This window comes from Panthera onca, chromosome A1 (assembly GCF_046562875.1).
Source record: "Panthera onca isolate mPanOnc1 chromosome A1, mPanOnc1 haplotype 2, whole genome shotgun sequence".
Classification (NCBI taxonomy): domain Eukaryota; kingdom Metazoa; phylum Chordata; class Mammalia; order Carnivora; family Felidae; genus Panthera; species Panthera onca.
This window is the reverse complement of record NC_138339.1, coordinates 224,131,155-224,153,836: the sequence shown is the minus strand read 5'-3', so window position 1 is coordinate 224,153,836 and position 22,682 is coordinate 224,131,155. Positions and strand designations below refer to the sequence as shown.

General features: G+C 38.4%; 1 non-coding gene across 1 annotated transcript; it reads left to right on the top strand.

Moving 5' to 3' along the window:
- Positions 1-5,335: 5,335 nt before the first annotated feature.
- LOC132682613 (small nucleolar RNA SNORA52) lies at positions 5,336-5,470 on the top strand. The gene has a single exon (XR_009611785.1). It is a non-coding gene; the product is annotated as a small nucleolar RNA SNORA52 (small nucleolar RNA).
- The last annotated feature ends 17,212 nt before the right edge of the window (positions 5,471-22,682 follow it).

Sequence of the window (22,682 nt, the reverse complement as noted above, 5' to 3'; positions counted from 1 at the left end):
CTGGGAAGTATGCCCAAACCTAAAAGACCTCAAGGAGTGAGAATGAAAATCAAAGAGCAGACCTAAAAGGATGTAGTAGACAGTGTCTTGCCTTGTTTTCTCTTCATAGAAATTCATGTCGGCTTCCAGTGGGAGACATAGCCCAGGCCCACTACCTTGTGCCTGACGTTTGGCTTCAGAGCCAGTAAATACAACTGTCTTCCAACTTCCCTCAGTTTGCCTGACCTTAAATATCTCAACCACCCCCCTACAAAAAGTTACCGAAACAATCGCAAGGACAAAGAACGCATCATAAAAAGGTGTCTTGGATTCTTCCACTACTCTCCATCCCTACCGCTTCCCTAGCATCAGTCAAATGTCTTTATTGAATGGTACCTCTAAACAGCTATCTGCAGTGCAAATGAATGCCTGCAGTGTTGACACGGAGGAGATCCTGAGGGGCTTTGGGCTTATCACATGTCGTACTTTTCAGAAAATACGTTGTACGCCCTTCTCTTTTTCAAACAGTTTCACACAGAACAGACCAAAGCAGATCATCCCTGGTAGAATCCCAGACATGAGCTTTGAAAACCTTGGAGGAATTGCTTGTCCCGAAGGCACTGGCAAAGCCATCGGGCCGTGCAAAGGTGGTGATACGGTATAGGGATGAGGGGAACGGCCTCTGGAGCTGGATTGCCTGGTTTTAAGGCTGAGCGCTGCCTTTTTCCATCTGTGTGAGGCCACTTAAGTCACTTGACTTCTATGTCTTGGCGTTCTCATCTGTAACACAGGGTTAGAAGAATTAAATGAGTTTATACAAATGTTTTAAAAGTCTCCCTTAATTTATTCATTTTAATGCCCTTTGAAATGAGCAGCATGAACCACGCACTATCACACGACTAGGTTTTATTGCATAGGATTTTGTACTTTCTAACCGGATTGTGACCTCTAAATCGATTATACGTTGGTTGGCAATATCCTAGAGAGAATGATCACCACAGGGATGCCAGATCTGGACTTGCATGTTCTGTGTATATTCCTGTGTGATCTTTTCCCAAGTGGAATACACCATGCTGTATTCATTCTTAAAGATTGACAAGCATTTTAAAATAACTATAAAAATATTTCTAATTTAGGACCAGTTTCTCGATTTGCTTTTCTTTGACTTTCTCTACCTATTCATTAATTAACACCTAGGCTAATATAGATTCATACTATCTAAAAAAAAATTTCCCAAGGCATTTTCAATGGCCTCCAGTAATCATTGTGCAATTTTCACTCAGTATGAAATAGAGTTCAGCCAAGTAATAGTCCTTTATCCGCGAAGCCTGTTTTCTGCTGCTGTATATGGAGTTTGAATAAAGCCATCATAAATCAAAGAGGATTAAAATTAAGGATAATAGTACAGGTTTTAATTAGGTTTTGTGTGTGTGTGTGTGTGTGCGTGCACGCGTCTGTGTGTGTGAGAGAACTTCTGAGCCATGTATTCAGACTTAACATGAAACCAGCCAGGTACAGCAGCAGAGATGAAAACGGCGATGCCCATCACACAGAAATGTCTACTTGTCATCACTAATTATGTGCTTCATGTTGGAAGTTTCGTTTATTCCTAGCTGACAACTTTGGCTACTTGGGATCTGTCTGTCTCTGGCTTATGGTGTAGGTTTTTAATTTTGACAAAAATCCAGCGGATGGCAGGGTAGAAAGTTTCTGATATATGAAAGAGAAATAGGACATTTAATAGCATTTATTTCTGGGGGAAATTACAAGAATTTGCATTGAATTGGAGAAAATGGCTGCAAAACAGGAAAAGCACACTGTGCTACAGAGAGCAAAAAGCACATTTAGTCCTTACACATTCATTACCCACTGAGCTCAGACGGAACACAGCTCTTTCTCCAGAACCACCTCCATGATTAGGGCTTTAGAAGGTGGTGGCACGGCAAAATAAAAAGCTGATTGGGAAAATTGCTAGTTGGTAGAATACACGTTTTAAGGTTTATTGCTCATACTGAGCTTACATAATACCATCATTACCTCTGACTACATCTGCGTGTGTTTAGTTAGAAAAGGTCATTTAATTTCTGAATCTTCTCAAAAAAAACACCCACAAAAACTGGCTAAAAGGATAAGATGGACAAATTTCTGAATTTGTGTCAATAGCTTTTGAAAACTGCATGCTTTCAGTTACTTTAATATGTGCATTCTCAGCTCAAAGCAAACATTTCCCATTTCATTCTGCTTAAAAGGATATTTCATGTTGGAAATAAGCAAACAAAAACAAAACACTGCAGAATGGCATTAGGTTTTAAATGGTTATTTTATAGAATAATGTTATTTTTCTGATTGCAAAAGTGATATATGTTCATTGTATAATACATGGAAAAAAGAGTGAACATGAGAAAATAAAAACAGCCATTAATCTACCATTAATATTTAAAGCCGATTTCTATCTTCCCATATGTGCGTGTGTGTGTGTGTGTGAGATGACGAGATATGAGAATTAGTATTTCTGTCCTTTTATTTTACTTACATTATACAATAAAACTTTCCCACATTATATATATATATGTATATATGTATCATATGCATATATGTATTTCATTATCCATTATATTTATGGCATATTATGATTTACTTAGCCTTTTACTGCAATTAAAGGCATTTACGTGAAAATTTTAAAACAATATTATGACTATTGGTACACAACTCTCTAATACATAATTTATTTTTCTAAGATAAATTCCTGAAAGTGTCAATGCACTATCAAAGTGAATGAGCATATGTAAGTCTTTCAATAACTTGCCGCTGCATTTCAGATATATTGATCAGTTTATACTACCACCAACAATGCAGGCCACAAGTTTTACCATGTCAGCCAACTATTATTGTAAAGTAAATATGTATTTTTTATGGCAAATATTTATTTGCCAATTCGAATTAACGAACACCAACATCATCTCGGGGTTTTTTGTTTTTTGTTTTGTTTTGGTCATCCCGTTTTAGTTTTTAATTTTTTTTAATGCTTATTTTTAGAGAGAGAAACAGAGACAGAGCATGAGCGGGGGAGGGACAGAGAGAGGGAGACACAGAATCCGAAGCAGGCTCCAGGCTCCGAGCTGTCAGCACAGAGCCCGACGCAGGGCTCGAACTCACGGACTGTGAGATCATGACCTGAGCTGAAGCTGGACACTTAACCAACTGAGCCGCCCAGGCACCCCCCCATCTCGTTTTAATTAACATTTAATTTATGTCTTCCTCTTTATCTCTCAAGCTAAGGTAACATGAAGAATAGAAAGGTTCCAGGCAGTCCTGCAGAGAGTCCCGTTGAATCTTTCTTGGCACAAGTAAGATCTTTAGTAACTACTGCTGACCGTGACGTAAGGCTGCTGAACCTGCGGGGACTGGGCATACAGTGGTGATGTTGCATGGCTTTAAGGGTGGTAGGGCCCAGCTCAATGTGCCTCTGTTCACACAAAATTTTGTTCCCACAAAATTATATTCAGAGAACTTGTAAAGTGATTGCAGATTTCTTAATCAAGTGACATTTCAAGTATCTCAAAGTAGTGCCCGAAGTAAAAGAATGAACCCTTTAAAATTTTTTTAGGAAGTCTAAGAAAAAAATCTTAACGTTACACTGAATCATCTAATGCAAGTCCTTCAAGAACATTATGATCAACCCTTTAAGGATGGCATTTTAATCAGTTTCATTGTATAATGAGGAAAATTACATCTTTAAGTAACTTGCCCCACATCACAAAGCTGCTGGGTGCTGTGTTCTCACTCTTTCTCTCTCTCTGGGTACACACTCACGTACACACACACACACACACACCCTTCTCATTTATACATATATAGCACATATACATATGCATATATATTAACTCAAATATATGTACAAATATATGTATATCATTGAATTGAGTGTTTGATGAGTTTGGATGTGTATGTGTGTGTGTTTGTGTACTAATTGTGTGTGTGTATGTTTCATAGAGAACAGTATTTCAGAACTTCAGAAAAGTTCCAACGTTCATTAAAGACTGGATATAATAAAGAAGACTCACGACTTTTTGATTCTGTCCAATTTTCTAAGTTATCTGTGACTCACCTTCAAGATGAACTTTCTTGCCCTTTATTAATTGCAGGATAAATATATCCAGATCAAAGATGATGTGTCCTAGTGTCTCCTTGCATGTGGGAGAGTATACCCAGTAGATATTTATGCCTGGGGTCTGTCCAGTTCAGCCTCATTGTCAGTAGATGCAGACAGTTCCATTTGCATAATGAACTCTCTGAATGATCTTTAAAGCCTCTGCCAGCAAAGATTAGAGAATAACTGCAAGGATTATTGCTACATCCCCTTCAGTGGGCTCTCAGACGCTGTCCACTCTGAGTTGAATTGCTCACCCTTAATTTGAGGGCTAACTGAGGGTTAGCGGTTTGCTAAGACTTCTTAAGTGCCTGAGCATTGGTTATCTCACTGACTTCTGGAGTGCGGGTGGCAGGAAGTCAAGCCGGGCTAAGTGAGTAAAGAAGGGGTCTCCCATTAAACGCAACAAATTCAATTGCAACGTTTAATAAGTATTCATTCAGCACCCAAGGTTACAAAAATTGGGCCAAGTTGTTTGGAAAGAAAAAATTGTTATAGATTGACTAAAGTACTCTTTTTTCATTGCTAGTAGAACTCTCTTCGCAGTACAAACTTAATGACCCCAACGGGCATTTAAATAAGGTAACTACTGAGACAGACTTAAAGGTAAATGAAATCCATTGTTTAAGAGATATTTCAAATTATAATCAAGTAACATGTGAACACAAACATAGAGCTAAAATGCAAAGTTACAGCTTTTCTCCCTTAGAGAAAACTTCTTTGACTATTTCTATTTTAGTACTCTTGATTGTAAACCCAATAGCCCCAAGTAACGTATTTAAACCACTAATTCTTGATTTATAATTCTTTAGCTGTCTTTATTATTTAGTGTGAAAAATATTCACATGATCCCCTACAGGCATCTCTTCTCCCAATGTCTTTTTAAAATATACATAATCTTGGGGCGCCTGGGTGGCTCAGTCGGTTAAGCATTCAACTTTTGATTTTGGCTCAGGTCATGATCTCGCGGTTCAGGGGATTGAGCCCTGCCTCAGGATGCACGGAACCTGCTTGCGATAATCTCTCTCCCTCTCTCTCTGCCCCTTTCCTGTGCTCTCTCTCTCTCAAAATAAATAAATAAGCTTAGAAAAATAAATATGCATAGTCTCTTGATTATTATGTATAAATTTTTAAATAACCTGAATACTTAAAGTGATTCAAGAACTTTAGATAGTATCTCAACTTCCTTCTGTAAAAGAAGAAATGTGGTCCATCCTAATCCCTGCCAGTTAGCCTGCAGTCTGCTGGGCTTCGCCTGTGGACCGGCGTGCTCTAGAAGCTTCACCCAGAGAAGTGAGTGAATCTTCAGTAGGTTTGTGTCAGGGTGGCATCTCGTCACTCAGTGGGGGTGGGGGTGGGGATGGGAGAGAAGAAATGATTTTCTACTTCCATCTACCTCTTCTTTCTCTACACACCATCGCTCAACTTTTCACACCTGTACTCCCAATGTCATGAACTCAAAGTTTATAACATTTATATAGTTTTTTTAGGTTTTTAAAAAGTACTTTCACAACCAGGAGCATATTTGCCATCTCCCTTGTGAAGGGACATTTGGCAATGAATGAGACATGTGAATGGTGTCCCAAGGGCATCCATTGGGTAGAGGCCAGGGATGCTGCTAAATATCGGACCATGAATAGGACTGTCCACCACAGCAAAGAATTATTGGGCCCAAATGTTAGTAGCTCTAAGTTTGGGAAACCATGGATTCCGTAGGCTTATTCTGAAAAATGGAAACCAAAAAAGACAATTTCGAAAATATCATACCACAGAATCCACTGAAGAGCCAGGTAATAGCTTCCGTGTCATCCAAAGGAGAATCTTAAAAGCACCAAGGTTGAATGATATACATTTTCTTCAACTTCATTATTCAATAGAAATCATGCCACATTGCTTCTTACTTGGATCAGGATTTTTTTGGTATATTTTTGTTATTCCTGGAATTTCTAATGTCTTATTTTAATCTCATGAAAGAAGAAATACATGTTTTGTTTTTTGTTTTGTTTTTGTTTTTGTTTTTATTACACCGCTAGGATCATGCAGCTCCTTCTGAAAATGTCAGTTTTTTCCAGACTGCTTTTCATGACTGCCGTGTAGCTGTCATATAGGGATTTTGTTTCCCCTGTCTCTTTCATGCCCCTCTCCAATCATTTTAGATTCGGCATCTTCACGCGTTAGATTTCTTTTTCATTTTGCCAATATATGTTCTCATGTAATTATGTCAAGAATGATGCAGGAGATAAAAAAGTTTGAATACCTTCACACTTAATGGTTTAGCAAAGCTATAGATCCTCAGTTTCACAGCCATGTAGCTCAAAGCTTTGGGGATGTTATTTTACTGTCATTGAGTATCCAGTGATCCTGAAAAGAAGCTTCATGTCCGTCTCACTCTAAATCCTTTGGGAGATACACTCCCAAAACTTTTGGAGCTTCTCATAAGCCTTGGTTGAACTTGTTCATTTAGGCTATTTTGGGGTTGAATTCACATAAAAAAGGTGTTTGTATTTTTCACGTAAAACAAAATATGAAGACGGGAGCTTCTGATTTGAAGGTTCTCAGCTAGTGTTTCTGAGACCTCTAGGTCTAACCTTACGGTTGTCGGTTCACTGCAGCAACCTTAAGCATCATGACCTCCTGACAACACAAGAAAGCATGAACTTCTCCTCCTCCTCTTCTTCCTCTTCCTGCTCCTTCTCTTTTTTTTTTCTGTCGTCTTCTTCCATTTCTTAGTCTTCCTCTCTCTCCTTCTCCTCCTGTCTCTCTCTTTCTCTTAATCAGAAAGACATTCCCTTTCTCAAAATCCCCCTTAGCCACCTTCCCCCCTTCAGTCCATTGGCCACAATTGGCAAGCATCTTTACTTGGTCACTGATCAAGTAGACAGTGTATGCTTGTCTCCTGTCATTGGGAGAGTATGGACCTTGCCTTATGTAATTTTCTCAATAATTCAGATTCCTCTGAGTAAAAAGGAACAGACTATCTATTGGGTAAATAAATGACAATATCTGTAGTATTTTGAAATTTCATCAGTAACAGCATGCATGGACTGTTTTTTTAATTTAATAATTTAATTTAATTTAACTTAATTTAATTTCATGATTCCTTTTAATCTAAAGAGTCACTTTTATTAGCTTTGGGAAATTTTGGTCTACGGTGAAGTTCCCCATAATTTCTTTCTCCCCTTCCTCAGGAACTACTAACAGAGAGGTGCTGGCCCTCCTGGACTGGTGCCTTTTGACTTTCATTTTTTTTTTCTCAAATTGTTTTTATGTTTCTTTTGTAAACCATGTTCTTAAAAAGTTCTAAATTCAGTTCCATAAAGTCCCTACATTTCTCCTTTTTCAATGTAAGTTGTTTTTACGTTAGTGCAAGATCTTGAATCTGTCGTGAAAGACTAATTAAGATTTTCTTAAAGTTTTATTTTCTTCTGAAATTATTATTCTTTGTTATAGGGCCATATGTTTTGATTGACTAGCTCTTAGTCATATTTGTTCATGTTGAAGATTTTTCTCACATCTTTGGAAACATTGAAATGTAGATTCCATGGCTGCGTTCTCTCCCTGCCCTCTCTGCACCCCCCATGACCCTGGCCCAGAATTCCTGGCCTCTTCTGCCCCGAATGAGAACATATATTACAAGCTCTAAGCATGACGACAGGAAAGAACATCCAGCAGACAGTACTTCTGTACCACCACCAGAGCCAGAAGGGGCGGGGGGGGGGGGGGGAGATATCCTATCCTGGGTACCAAAACCGACTCTGAAAGTTTTATCCAATTCCAAAAGGTCACTGTGGTTCTGAAGAGAATTTCTTAACTTTAGACCAAAAATAAAAATTTATATCTTGTACATGGTATATTTGTTGGTTTGGGGAATGTTTAAAGGTTGTGAAAGATAATTCGTTCAATCAGTTCCCATTTCTGCCTTACTCCCAACCTTGGCTCTTCATACTTGTTGAATCTAAGCGCCAGCCTACAAAACATGGCTCCAATCTCCACTCATGACTTCTCTCCACGTTATGATCGTTACTTTCTCCACTACTATAATGTATAAATCATACCACAGTAGCCTTCTGTCTTCCTGAAATTCATCCCAATCTTGGTCCATTCGTGACCTCTTTCCCCATTCACATTTAAAAAAATTAAAGTATATAGCCTTGTACTCTCTAGTTAACATTTCAATGATTACTGAGAACTGGGAAGACTGCTGGTTTTCTGCGGTATTGAGAAGGAAGTAAAATCAAGTTTTATTTTATTGACTGAATATTCTGCTCAAGTGTACATCTTCCAATGTTTACGTGGTCTTACACGATCATAAATAGCCTCCATTTCTATTCCTTGCTCATATATCAAGTCCACGTAAATCTAATCCTCACAACATTTTCCTCACGCATTTTGTAATATACTTACATTGTTTACACCAAGGCTGCATCTTTTTTTTTTTTTAACATTTATTTATATTTTGAAAGACAGAGACAGAGCATGAGCAGGGAAGGAGCAGAGAGAGAGGGAGAAACAGAATCTGAAGCAGACTCCAGGCTCTGAGATATCAGCACAGAGCCCGACGTGGGGCTCAAATTCAAGAACTGTGAGATCATGACCTGAGTCAAAGTTGGACGCTTAACAGACTGAGCCACCCAAGCGCCCAGCCAAGGCTACATCTTTTAGCACAGTCATGGCACATGCTATAAGCTCAGGGTACATTATCCATACTAATGGATTAATGAAGTCACATCAATCCCCAAATATTCCAGAAGATGGGCTAGTGTTAATAGTTGCTAAAAAGCAAAACAACTTGTGAAATATTATCATGAATGTTTTTTGCAATTTGTGTGCTTCACAACTAGCAATTACTAGTATTGGTTCCCCTTCGGCCTTCCGATTATTTGTCCATATTGCGCCACAGGCCTTGATTGAGCAACCTCTCTTTGTCTTTAACCCAATACAAGCTACCTGTCTCCTAATTCGGCAAAACGTCCCCAACATTTTCCTTTTTGCGATTTCCATCACCCACTATATTAAATTCTCAACGCTTCTAGGAGAATTAAGGTGGTTCGCAGTAATATTTATACCATTCAAACAAGGGTTTTACAGGGGCACCTGGGTGGCTCAGTCGGTTGGGCGGCCGACTTAGGCAAAGGTCATGATCTCACGGTCTGTGAGTTTGAGCCCCGCGTCGGGCTCTGTGCTGACAGCTCAGAGCCTGGAGCCTGTTTCAGATTCTGTGTCTCCCTCTCTCTGACCCTCCCCCGTTCATGTTCTGTCTCTCTCTGTCTCAAAAATAAATAAACGTTAAAAAAAAATTTAACAAAAAAAACCCAAGGGTTTTATAGTCAAATATTTGTATAGTTCAAAAAAAGACTTTGTTTTTTTCTCTACTCTGCCACTTGCTAATTGTGTGACTCTGCGCGATCAGGAAACCTCTCCAGCCTCAGTTCCCTTTCTCTGTAAAATGTGGATAAGCAACAGCACGTTACAGTACGCCATGTGCGGTGGGAGAACTGAGTGAGACGTTGGATGCAAAGCACTCAGCAGTTTCTTCTATATGGTTAGTGCTGACAAAAGTTAGAAAATTATATAGCAAATAATAAGACAGCACAAAAAGAGGAAATTGCAGTCATAACGTCTCTGGCACCAATGAGAAAAAAAAAAAAATTGGAGATTTAAAAGCAAGCTGGAAACATCAAGGGTCCAAATGAAATAGACACTCCCAAATTAACGATGTAATATCTGCACGTGGTAAAAATTGTGTATTCAATAAATGAGGGTACATAGTATTAGTATAGACAGTAAATGCATATCATTGGGTGAAAGTATTATCTTTGGTAAATGAGAGTAGTCATTTGCAGATGTGAACTCACTGGATTAAAAAAGCAAAATACAATTTGTATATGCTTCCATCTGAGCCATTTCTGGTCAGTTTTATCTTTTATCTCCAGGGAACTCCTTGGGAAAACTCACACAGTATCTACTGGAGAAAGAATGCCAGTCAACAGTCCTCAAAATCTTGATTGCATATTTCAGCAGTAAAAACTTTTCAGGACCTCTCTATTTTTGTATATGTATGTTTATTTATGAAGTTTTTATATGTAATACTAAATACTGTTCTAAAACTGTTTTAAAATTTACAAAGCCACAACATAAGGAAGTAATGAGCAAACATTATAATATACCCTCTTATATTTCAAAGCATCATTTTATATGTAAATTCCATAACTGAAAAGGAAAAAAAAAAAGATTCTCAGGGCAGACAAATTCTGATGAAGTGTTCGAACAGCCAAGGAGGCTGGTTTGGCTTTCTCGAGCATCAAGTTGTATCTAATTCTGACTGTAAGAACTTGAGCCACTGAAGACTGAAGTTTATTGGAATTACAGGCAGAGGTAATCTTTTCAAATCCATTTCATCCCTTGCCTAAAGTGGTACTTGTCAAATAATTAATTACATCAGAAGTTAAAAGACAACATAGTGGAAAATAATAGTGCTTTTGAAATTTTTCATGTCATGCGCTCATAGAAATGAGGTTATTTGTATAGCGCATAGGAGTAAATGGCCAAGGCTCCTTGCAGCCCGAAGTAACTGGTCATAGGTCTCTGTCTCCCCTTGGCTATTCAGGTGATCTGAGGGCTGAGGTGCTAGGCATAGCTGGAACTGATTTCTGGGATACCAGTGGAGACACACTGCCTGAGACCACAGATTGCTTCCGTGAGGAAGTGATTTCTGAGTTGTGTTTTGAAAGATGTGAGTCAAAAAATGGTTCTTAGTACTTTGACATTTTCATGTACTGTGCAACCGCAGCATTTTTAGACCTGATTATTTTGTATCTTTCTAATCCCCCTCTCCAGACTGGATGTATTCTAGAAGAGTTTGAGCCGCGTAGCCTTCCTGACACGACATCTTCTCAACTACTTTGCAAACGACTGCCAGATTTGTTCTCAAGCACTGCTTTCTTCAAGTCTCCTCATTATTTCAAAACCTCATTGACTGTATCTCGGTGCATCAAATGCAAGTACGTAAGACTAGCTTTGACTGCTCCTCGTCACATTGGTCTATCGCCATACACACTTTTGTTTCTCAGACTTTTCATGCCTTCGTATAGGTAACCATCTATTCATTTATGCACCACACATGTATGAATGTCACATATGCACCTGCTGTTGTGTTAGGCATTAAGGATTTATGAATTAATAAGACCCGCCCTTGCTAAACTAGCAGCCAAATGTAGGAAAATAGAAAGATTATTACATACAGCATGATAAATGTTCCAGTTGAGTTACAAATAAAGTACAGCAGCAAGGGATTGTTCTTTATTGGCCACTGCTCTTGTGTAAATAAGGCGATGATACAGAGGGCTTTAGTGGTGTTGGATTATTGAAATGTTTTCACGTTCCTTAAAATGTTGCCAGCGGAAGGGTTTTATTTCAGAAATGAATCTGCTCTGATAGTTTGTTTACAGGAAAAATGTGGCAGACAGTGTGATGCAATGGAACAGGCTCTAAAGGGTCGAATTCTAAAACGTGATTTACTGACTGTGTGGTATAGAATGAATCATTTACTACTTTAGGCCTCTGTTGTCTCATTTACAAAATAAGGACTTGGCCCAAGTAATCTCTAGTGACCATTTCAATTCTGGATTAAAACGTATGGTTGTTTATTTGGCCACTATGGATTCTGCCCTCTCAGATGTCCAGATAAGAATATTTGTAATCCGCTCCAGACAGATGGGAACTGGGATCCTCGGGTAAGAGTGGTTCTGAAACACACTTGGGCTGGGCTTCTTAACCTCATGCATAAGGGCATCAGCTAGATATTATAGGAATTATAATATCGATATATTTATATCTATATATCTATAGCAAAGTGTCAAAGGTGCCCCTCCTTCTTCAGGTGTGGACACAGGGGGTAAGAGTCTGGAGGACAAGGGGAGCAAAGTGGGCCCTGAGGTGCAAGCCTCCTAGCAGACCCTGATGATTTTCTTCAGGCTCCTGGCCAGATAAAAAGTGGCTCTCTGCTGGGGCAACTTTAAAAGGAGGATGCTCAAATGGAATTGGGATGAGTTGTATTTGTTCTTTTCTTAAAGCAGAAGCTTTAAAGCTCTTGGATATTCCACACCTGACTGAGTCTGACCTCCTGTCATTTCACTCCTTAAATCCTCTTAAAGGCCTCAACATTTTGTGTATTTTACCCATACCTTTCAAAAATAACTTGCGTTTCCTTATGAACGTTTTAAAGGTTTTTTTTATGATTACAGTATGATTCCATAGCTAGAGTTCAGCTCTTTTACCACAGTCTTTGCATGAAATGTATGCAAGTTTGACATTTGTCTTGCACATGGACAATTAATATTCAAGAAAACTAGTGGCTCAAACCCCCCATATTTGTTGTCAAGGTGTCAGAAACTCTTTTGTCTGTACAACTTATTCAGATTAGTTGTCTAGGTCCCAAATGCCAAGACTCTAAAATAATAAGAAAAAAGAAGAAAAAGAAGAACACTGGATAAAGCTTTAAAGAAAAAATGAGGTCTAAAGTTAAGAGGAATGCCACACATTCACTTTCTCCATCTTTTCTATGAATGGTTCTGCTCTGCGTTACAAAATGGGTGGATTAGTATGGAGAGAGGAAGAAATTGACGTGGGAAGGAATTATCCAACATTTCACATATGGAGAAGGGGTTTATTTTCTTTATATAAATTTTCATAAAATGTACTTTGTTTTCCAAAAAACTTTTTGTAAAGTTTATGGTCAATGCTATTTTTGTGGGATCACTTGTCAGAATTCATGTAATGAAATATTTTCTCAGCATTTTGCAAGCTAGACTGGTCTTCTGGGACTTCGATTCTTTGTTTGAAAAAAAGTAATGAACGTCTATGACATTAATGTTCCCATCTAACAATGACATATTTTCATCTTGCATTTTATCCATAGATAATCAAAGGAACTATATATTTATCAAATCCTCTGCTGTTTAAAGTGAGTGTGTAAATTTCTTCTACATTTTCAGCATCTGCTACACATCAAGACTTCTTTCTTGGGAAAGAAAGTTGACACGGGTGGGAGAATATCAAAGAGGAATAACGGGGAGAAACAACATAGTCACCATTTGTGATAGCTCCACGATTTCTTTATGTATCCTTCTCACGATGGCATACTCAGAGCCTTGTACAGTGCTGCTAGGCACACATAGATACATACTTAAAGATGCTTACTAGCCTACATGTCATAAATCAACTTCCATGGTGTTCCTCCTTCTGTTCTTGTCATTTTGCTTTCTCTGGTCAACCTATCTAAGAAAACTGTACTTAAGAAGTGATTTTTCTGCCCAGCATGTACCCATACCTGTATTTGTTCCCTTGATTATTATGAAATGAAAAGTCATGACAGCAGGCAATTTTCTCGGTTGGTTCCTCACTGTAATTCTAGAAAGCTACCTTAGGAGTACCAAAGAAGACATTCTGTAAGTACTCTCTAAGTAAATGAACAAGTGAACAGATACATGTAGTTTGAAAGGAAAGGAAAGGAATGAATAGATGGACAAAACATGAAGATGAAAATTTCATAATAATGGATAACTCATTGTAGAGAGAGGGTGAGATGGAGTTCAAGCTATGTCCAAAAATTACTAGATGATTGAGAGACCGAGCTTGTCAGTAACTGAAAGCAGATGTAGAGAAGAAGGTAGGAGAGAGGGCAGAGAAAGTGTTCATTTTGAAAACCTGCCTAGCTCTCTTGTTGGAGATGTCTATCAGATTGCAGAAAGGCAACTGGGAAGCCTAGGGAAGAAATAGGACTAGAAAAGTAAAGTGAAATATTATTATCACAGAATTCATAGTTTAAATTTTCATATACATTATTCCTTCTGCCAGGAATGATCACTTTTTCTTCATCTATCTTGACAAGTGCTGTATTTTTTCTTCATGGTCCAGATCAACAGTGACCTCATTTGGCAAGTCTCATTGACAGAAGGATCTTTCGCCATTTCTCCCTTGGTACCATCATTATATTTTTCCTCGAAGACAGTAATACACTTATGGCACAGCATTGCAAACCATAAGCTATATCCCTGTCTGTTCTAACTCCCATGTCCATACATACTTAGCTATCCTTGAGGGCAAGAAACATATGTATCATTAAATGATAGTGATAAAACTTTAATAATAGTAATGAGCACTTTAAATCTGAATTAATGAAAGTAGTAAATGGAATCAATCAATAAGAGAGTTCCGAGAAGCTGATACTAGAACATTGGGGAAAGCTATATTAAAATGGATGAAGAAAAGGAATTTATGATTGATGAAGAGAGAACAGTAAAGATCGAGATGGAGCAGAGGGGTGGGAAACGAAGCAAGGAATGTATTTGCTACCTTAGGGAAGGAAATTTGAAGAACAAGGTGTTATTAAGGTCAAAACATAGACAAGACCCATGGGTTCCTAGTGGCTCAGGGCACTGGTGACCTATAAGACAATCATTTGGTGGAGTAAAGGGGATAGAAACAAGACTGAAGAGAGAATGAGAGACACACAATACTGAGCACAGGATGCAGTCGGTCTTTCCAAAAAACTTGATGACATGATGAACAGAGAGGTGATGATAATTCTAACAGCTGCAGGATCCTTAACAATGTCATATTCTTAATTTACTTATAATTTTAATATGGAGCTACTATGCACTTTATTAAGTTTTTCTTTCTTTATTTATTTTGAGAGAGAACGAGAGAGAGCACAAGTGGGGAAGGAACAGAGAAAGAGGGAAAGCCCAAGCAGGCTCTGCACTATCAGCACAGAGCTCTCGGTGGGGCTCGAACTCACCGACTGTGAGATCCTTACCTGAGCCAAAATCAAGAGTTGGATGCTTAACTGACTGAGTCACTCAGGTGCTCCAAGATACTATGTATTAGAAGATATCCAATTTAAAAGAAGCCAAAACTGCAAGAGAAAGAGGCACTTAATGGAGTGGTATCTCGGAGAATGTAGGAGAGGAGAAGGATATGAACAAAGCAGGAGGATTTGATTGGCTTTGGAAAAGAGGGGAGATAACTCTGAAATGGGAGGAAAGAAGAAATAGTGAAAGTAAAGGATTTTGTTTTGTTTGTTTGTTTCTGCTGCCAGGAAAAATTAAGTGCACTGCGTAGAGTAAAAAGTTTTTTTAATCAATGTTATTAAATAGATACAAAAGCAATAATTTTATCTGTGTCAAAAAGATTGCCAGTTAGATGTGAACTGAAACATACACATAATAATAGTCTTCTGTGATGTAATTGAAATACAGTAGAAATTTTAATGACATTTACAAAATCTTTTAGAAGCTCAGAATACCCCTTTTGAGCATTTGATTATCTTAGCATTTTAATATTATAATTACAGCATGTCAGTACTCTATTTAAAATGTAATTATCAAAGCTCAGAGGAAACTGATTCTTGTGCATCCATAATTTCATACAATATAATTTTAGAGCTTGAGCTATTTTTGTTTTATCATTTTAGTCATAGAAACATAGTTGAAAGTCTAGGGACTTGTAGTTTTCATTTTTTGATAGGCTTTTAAAAATAATCTTTGCTTTAAAAGTGGCCTTGTCACTGAATACATGTTTATCTGAAATAAATCAAATCTCTTCTGGTAGAATAAAATGGTTCATGCAGTTTTCAAAAACATATCATGACAGCAAAACTATATCCTCAAAAGAACATGTTTTGTAAAACTCTTTCATGCAAGCCATTTTACCCTACAAGAATTAGGACATTGTTAATTATATTGATTGATGGATGATTTAGTAATTTCATTCGAGTATATACTTAAATGTTATCTCAAAATGGCCTTTTCCAACTACCTTATTTTAAATACCCCCTCAACAAAATGTAACTCCTTGACATCTGGGTCTTTGCCTTATTCACCCCTGGAGCCCAGAAAGAAGGTCTTTCTTGTTGAATCAACAACTGTTTTAGGTGATGTATGTATATGCTTAAGACAATGATGTCAGCATTGATTAAAACAGTGCTGGTTCCCAAAATATCTGGTATCAGAATCACCCGGAGAGACTTTGAAATATTAAGTTTTCCAATCTTCACTTGTTGGAGACACTATTTTGATGGGTTTGAAGTAGAATTTAGGATTTTAAAAATACTACCTTACGTGTTTTGCATGATAAGTTAGAATGGGAATGGCACTCAACTCTCATTCCTTTTTTATTAAAAATTTCATAACCTATGTCTCTTTCCTTCTTCCTTCTCTCCTTCTCCCTTCCTTCCTTCCTTCCTTCCTTCCTTCCTTCCTTCTTTCTTTCCTTCCTCTGACATGTATTATTAAGCACAGTAAATATTAAACGTTGTAGATACCAAAATGAAGTAACTAATCATCCTTGCCCTTAAAATGCATAATGCTAAACAATGGAAAGTTTTTACTCTTTGAGAGGGCAAACACTTATCACAAAGAGTAAAAGATAAGCAAATAATGAGTGAAGAAGCTGGTTAATACAACTTGTGTATGCACGAGTGTGTTTAAAAAATGAGGTGTGAATGAAATAATGAAGCTAATCTTCTTATGAAAGTTATGACAGACCCAGGAGACAATCCAAAAGAGACACTGTAAATACATTGTGAGAAAGAGCATAGTTTTTTGGAATAACTGTAGAAAAAAGAATCCCCAAATGGCTTGAGCTAGTCTCCTACATAAAAACACTGATTCCTTATTCAAACAACCTCTTCACATTTAGTAGAAACGTATATAGTGGTAAGGTTCTTTGGCCAACTAAGTCCAACTAGTTCATTAGCTGCTTGAAAGAGGTAGGCCCCCAGATCATACCCACTGTAACCAAATTTCTCATCGCATTACATTCAAGACACTGAAGAAAGATGGCAGGAACCTGTTACTTTTACTTGCGACTCTGGCTTGGAAGACAATTCCTCTCTCCTTCCTGTAACTTCCCTGCAGAATACTTCTCAACACACTTCTCACCACGATCTTTGTAAGTTAATGCAGAGTCTACAGCAAGGAGGGGATCTGGGCACAAAAAATGCAGCAGAGGGAAGGCATCCTTTCTCCTGCCCCGCTCATTACCGTTCCTTCTTTGTAGGTCTCCTCCCTCTGCACCAATACAGTTAGCTCAAAAGCAAGGCAAAAAGAGGGACCTAGGACTCAAGAGGGTGGCTGGAATTGCTCTCTGCTGATAAAAGAGAAGGGGATGACTATGTAAGGAAGCATGGGTAATCCACTTTGATAGCAGATGGTACTGTTAACAACGAAGAGAATTCGAGAGCCACCCACGTTTGGCAAACCGCATTTGGGTGTATAAGTTCAGGTGTGCATACATACAACAAGCTTCGTTATTGTAATACCTTGCAGTAGCACTGAGAATGAGAAAAAATTTTCCATTTATTTAAACGGTTTAATTTATTTTATTTTTTAAAAGGCGTTTAGTTTAACACAGCTGCTGTGTTAGTTTGATGTCAGATCTGCTTACCACAGATTAAAATGGAATAACAGAAAATTCCAGAAGCATTTGCTTTTCAAAGAATGTCAACTAAGGCACACATAGGTATTGAAATCAAAGTGGAAAACAGGATTAAATTTTACCCTATCTCTATGCTTGTCTAGTGGGTCCTTTATCTTAGCATTTGCTATACTGAATTGATCTGAGTCTGTTGGACCATCTACAAGACTAAGATTTTTGAGGGATTTCTGGTGTTCTGATAAACCTGTTCTGGAGTGTGAGAACCCTGATTTGTATCATATTCCTATTTTATTGGTGTAAATACGCCCACCATCACTGATTTCGAGTTACCAAAGGTTTTTTTTTTTAACGTTTATTTATTTTTGAGAGAGAGACAGAGACAGAGTGCAAGGGTGGAGGGGACGCAAAGAGATGGAGACACAGAATCCGAAGCAGGTTCCAGGCTCTGAGCTGTCAGCACAGAGCCCCACGCAGAGCTCGAACCAATGAACCATGAGATCGTGACCTGAGCTGAAGTTGGACGCTTACCTGACTGAGCCACCCAGGTGCCCCTCAGGTTGCCAAAAGTTTAACAAACCTCCCAAATCAGTTCTTGGGTCCAGCGCATGACTGGCTGGGACAGTCTTTGCCCCACTGCCACATAACACATGGCCCAGCACAGCCTGCTGTAGATTATCTGCTGGATTCTAGCTGGGAGAGTTTTAAAATAATTCTTATGAGAACGTCGGCTTTTCCGATTCCTTCATTGTTTTACTCCAGGGCATGCCACCTTTTATGGAAGCAATTTTACTTTCTCCAGCCAATGCCAACCCCTCTCATACCCCATGAGAGACGAAAAATAGAGGTTCAGCAAGATAGTGTCTTACGTACTCTCACACAAAGTTCATGAACTTCAATTTCGGAATGTAGTAATATTTCAAAAGCTGCTTTGAGGGCTCAAGTAGGCTTGTCTTATGTCATTAAACGGATAGTAGTTAATCATATAATTATTTCAGGATTATTTCAGGATTCCTGGTAAGATTTTTTAATAGAGTGCAAATCGATGAGAAGAATGTCCGCCTTTTTGTTACCAAAGAGGACAAAGAATATTTAGAGTGACTTAAATATGCTAGAAGTTGTTTAATTTTATATCTGTTGCCACCTATTTTATAAATTAAAAGAGAGACAGCTAAAACCTAAATTGAACAAGTTAGGCAATTGCAGCAGCAGAAGATTAGACCCTTGTCTGACTAATTTCAAAGTCTTTGCTTGTATGGTGAGAAGCTACAAAGCGGAGCTATGTGTGGGAGCTGGGTAGGGGTCTAAACATAGCCTTCGCCTGCCCTTGCCTTCTGAAAAGGGTGCTGTTCCCTGCTCAGTTCTGGGCTTCCGAATGGGTCAACCCTTTGAATTTAAAAAGTCAAAAGAGAAGGCCGAAATAATCCATATGAGGAAGAAAATTCCCAGTCTTGGAAATAAGAACTAGCGTGGCAGCAACCAGGTGCTGTTTTAAGAAACTCAGAGGAAGAAGACAGAGGATGAGATCATGCTCTGATAAATACCACCTCAGGAGAGAAAAGAGAGACTTAGAGGGTTTTTAATGGAGTTTTGCTAGATTTGGCAACTGTAATTCTCCCTCTGCTGCTGATTTACATTTTATGTATTTCCCTAACTGAAGCTTGCCTAAACATAACCCCACTTTATTCTAGTGGTTCCTAATCAGAAAAAGGAAGAAAGGAAGGAAGGAAGGAAGGAAGGAAAGAAAAGAAAGAGAAAAAGAAAGAAAGAAAGAAAGAAAGAAAGAGAAAAAAGAAAGAAAAGGAGAAAGAAAGAAAAAGGGAGGGAGTAGGAAAGATATCAATGTTTGAGGTCAGCTATTTCTATGATTTCGTCCTTTTTTTAAACATGAAGGTTGTTACAGATTTTTTTTTAGTCAGGTCATAAATACAAAGGAAGGATTTTCATGAGACTTCAAAAACATAGTACTTTGGCAATTTTACTAGAGTTATATATTTCATGTATAATTAAAAAGTAAAATATACACAGCTTTCCCTTCTTCCCTGAACAGCAGTGGTATTTTCCAGTTAAGGCAAAAATAATAATAATAATGAGAAAGTTGCTCACCATTTATTATTCTACCAATGGTATAGTTCACTTAACTTTTTTCTGCTTGTTAGCTCTTGAGTATATTAGACTGTGTATTGACTATATATTCTGCTTCACAACCAAAAGGAATCCAGCCACGTTTCCTCAAGTATTAAAACTGATAGCCTTGAATACGTCAGAGGCTAAGTCTGATAGACATGGACTTCTGTGAAGCCAGTTCTTTATTTTGATTTATGTGGTTATCTAAAATGATTTTCAGAAAACTGATTAAAAATATTTTGGGGGCGCCTGGGTGGCTCGGTCGGTTAAGCGTCCGACTTCGGCTCAGGTCATGATCTCACGGTCCGTGGGTTCGAGCCCCGTGTCGGGCTCTGTGCTGACGGCTCAGAGCCTGGAGCTTGCTTCCGATTCTGTGTCTCCCTCTCTGTGACCCTCCCCCATTCATGCTCTGTCTCTCTCTGTCTCAAAAATAAATAAACGTTAAAAAAAAAATTAAAAAAAAATATTTTGGAGATTTCCAAACATGCAGCTCACAGGCATTGAAAAATACAGTTTCAAGGCCAAAGACCTGACCGTATATCAAACAGCAAACAGAAGTGAGCAAAAGTGCCATGTATATTTTTGCCTCGATTGTGTGCGTTCTTCTTTAGAGCCACCCAAGGGCTAACTCTACAGACTTACACACTGAAACCAACAAACTGCCTCCTCTTGGATGTCTTTCCACCTTGCCATTATTGTCAGCATTTGGGGATGTATCTAAATTTCCCATGCGTGAAGAAATCGCTAAATACAAGACAGTGGCCTCAGGGACATCCCGCCTTTCTCCGTATTCTCTGAATTTTTGAGTGTGCTTGTGGCAGTGGGAGATCACGCTGTTTATTTAGGGACTTATCGTCATGTCAGTGAAGGTATCTGGTCATCCTCTCCTTCTCCTTGCCCCTCACATGAAACTCTGCACATTAGTCTTCATGCAGGGTTTAACTTCACTCCCAGCTTACAGCGGCGGCACCAAGTGAGAAATATGCTGGTGGGTTTGATTACGAAAGTGTTAGTATGTCAGAAAGAAATCACGAGGCATTTGGAAAACCTAATAATAAAACTGAAAATGGAAAACTTTGAGCAGCAAAACAAATCACATTTGGGGTTGTTTTCAGAATTTTCTCGTGAATTTGCAGAATTTAATTCCCTTGGGAAATCTGGACTGTCGAAAGAAGAGAAAATAAAAATTTTAGGTGTGGAGATTTATGCATTCCTCATGATTATAGGAGTTTTAATGTGAGCCCACAAAATGAATAACCTTCTAAAGGGCCTTTAATGTTTCTTAACTTGAAAAAAAATATGTATTGTTTTGTCTTGGAGAAGGGTTGTCTCTTTTCATGGGATTCCCTTTGTCTTAAGGGTGTATGGGTCAGTATTCTTACAGAGTTGAGATCAGCTTATATTTACAAGCCCTCTGCATATATCTTTAAATTTAATTTAATTTTTTTACAGAGAGAGAGAGCATGAGAGAGAGTGCATGAGTGGCAGGAGAAACAGAGAGAGAGAGAGAGAGATCGGGAAGAAGGATAGGCTCGATCCCTCAAGAGTCAGATGCTCAACCAACTGAGCCATTCGGATGCCCTTACAAGGCTCCTGAATCAAGCTTTGTGGCCTTGTTTTTCCTTCAACAGTTATTACAACAATATAAATTGAATGTTTACTGTATGCCAACACTGTGCTGGACATTTTGATCACATTGCTATCTATGTTTTCCTTGTGTAGTGATTTTAAACAATTTAGGTCTCTGGTGCTTTTGTAAATAAATCACATCCCATGAAACATGAATATTTGAAGAGTTAGGGACTAGAATTATAGTTTACTTGGGACTGCTAAAGCTATATCAAGAACTTTATCTTCCTGGATGACACAGACCAGGATATCCTCTGAATTGAGTTCGGGGATCCAGCCACCCCATTGTTATTAGGGCCATTTAGAGTTCTTGATAACTTATTTTGCTAAGTTGATATTAATATAAGGGAACATTGCAGAGATCAATTTACAGCAGGGTTTTCCAGGACATTGCTTCTAATGTTAGACAGTGTGGTAATTACTAGCTCAATGACCTTAAAAAGTTATTTTACCTCTGGGCTTCAGTATTTTTAACTGTGAAACGAACCATATGGTCACTAAAGTTTCATCTAACTCTAAAATCTAAGCTTCTAAAAGGACCCTTTGGTTAGATGACATGTACAATATTCATCCACTCATTTTGTTATTGATCAAAGTTGGCCATAAACACCTTCATAGTATATATAAAAGTAGGAGTCTCTCTTCTCTTTTCATTGAAATCAGACTGTAAGTTAAGGTTGGACAATGGGATTAGCTAAAGATCAGGACTGATATACCATGCTTTGAGTTTCTGTGATTTTCTTGGGTATACTTTGAGATAACCAGACATCTTGTCTGGACTTGCCAAAGGGGCTTCTATACCCAATGGAACTCTCCTGAAAGGGATAACTGTAGTCAGATTCCAGCTTGTTAGGGGCAGGGGGTTGCATTAGCTTGGAGCAGTGCTGATCATTTGTGGGATGTTAGGCTATTAATAGTTTGCTACTATAACAATAGATAGAGTGGCCAATTAACTAAAAACTGTAGAGTGGCTTCAACAAATAGATGTTTAAGTTTTGCACCTGTAATAGTACTGGGCAGGTTTATTAGCTGGTGGTTGAGGCCGGGGGGGGGGGGTGGTGGGGGGAGTGATCCTATTTCATGAGTTCTTTAGAGATCCAGGGAGATAGAGGCTCTTCTCCCTTCAACAAATAGCTTCTGTGTTGGTCGCTGCTTGGGTTATTCTTGAGGTAATCTTCATGCTAACCAGTTAGAAGTAAAAACGAGCATGAAAGAGTATTAAAGTAGAGATTTATATGGACTTGCACCTGCATGCTGTAATTTCTATTTCTCCCATATCCTCTTGGTTAAAATCAGTCACTGGCTTGACCTGGCTAGACAAAATTTTTGAAATGCTCTACCTGACTGGGCAATCAGTAAGCAG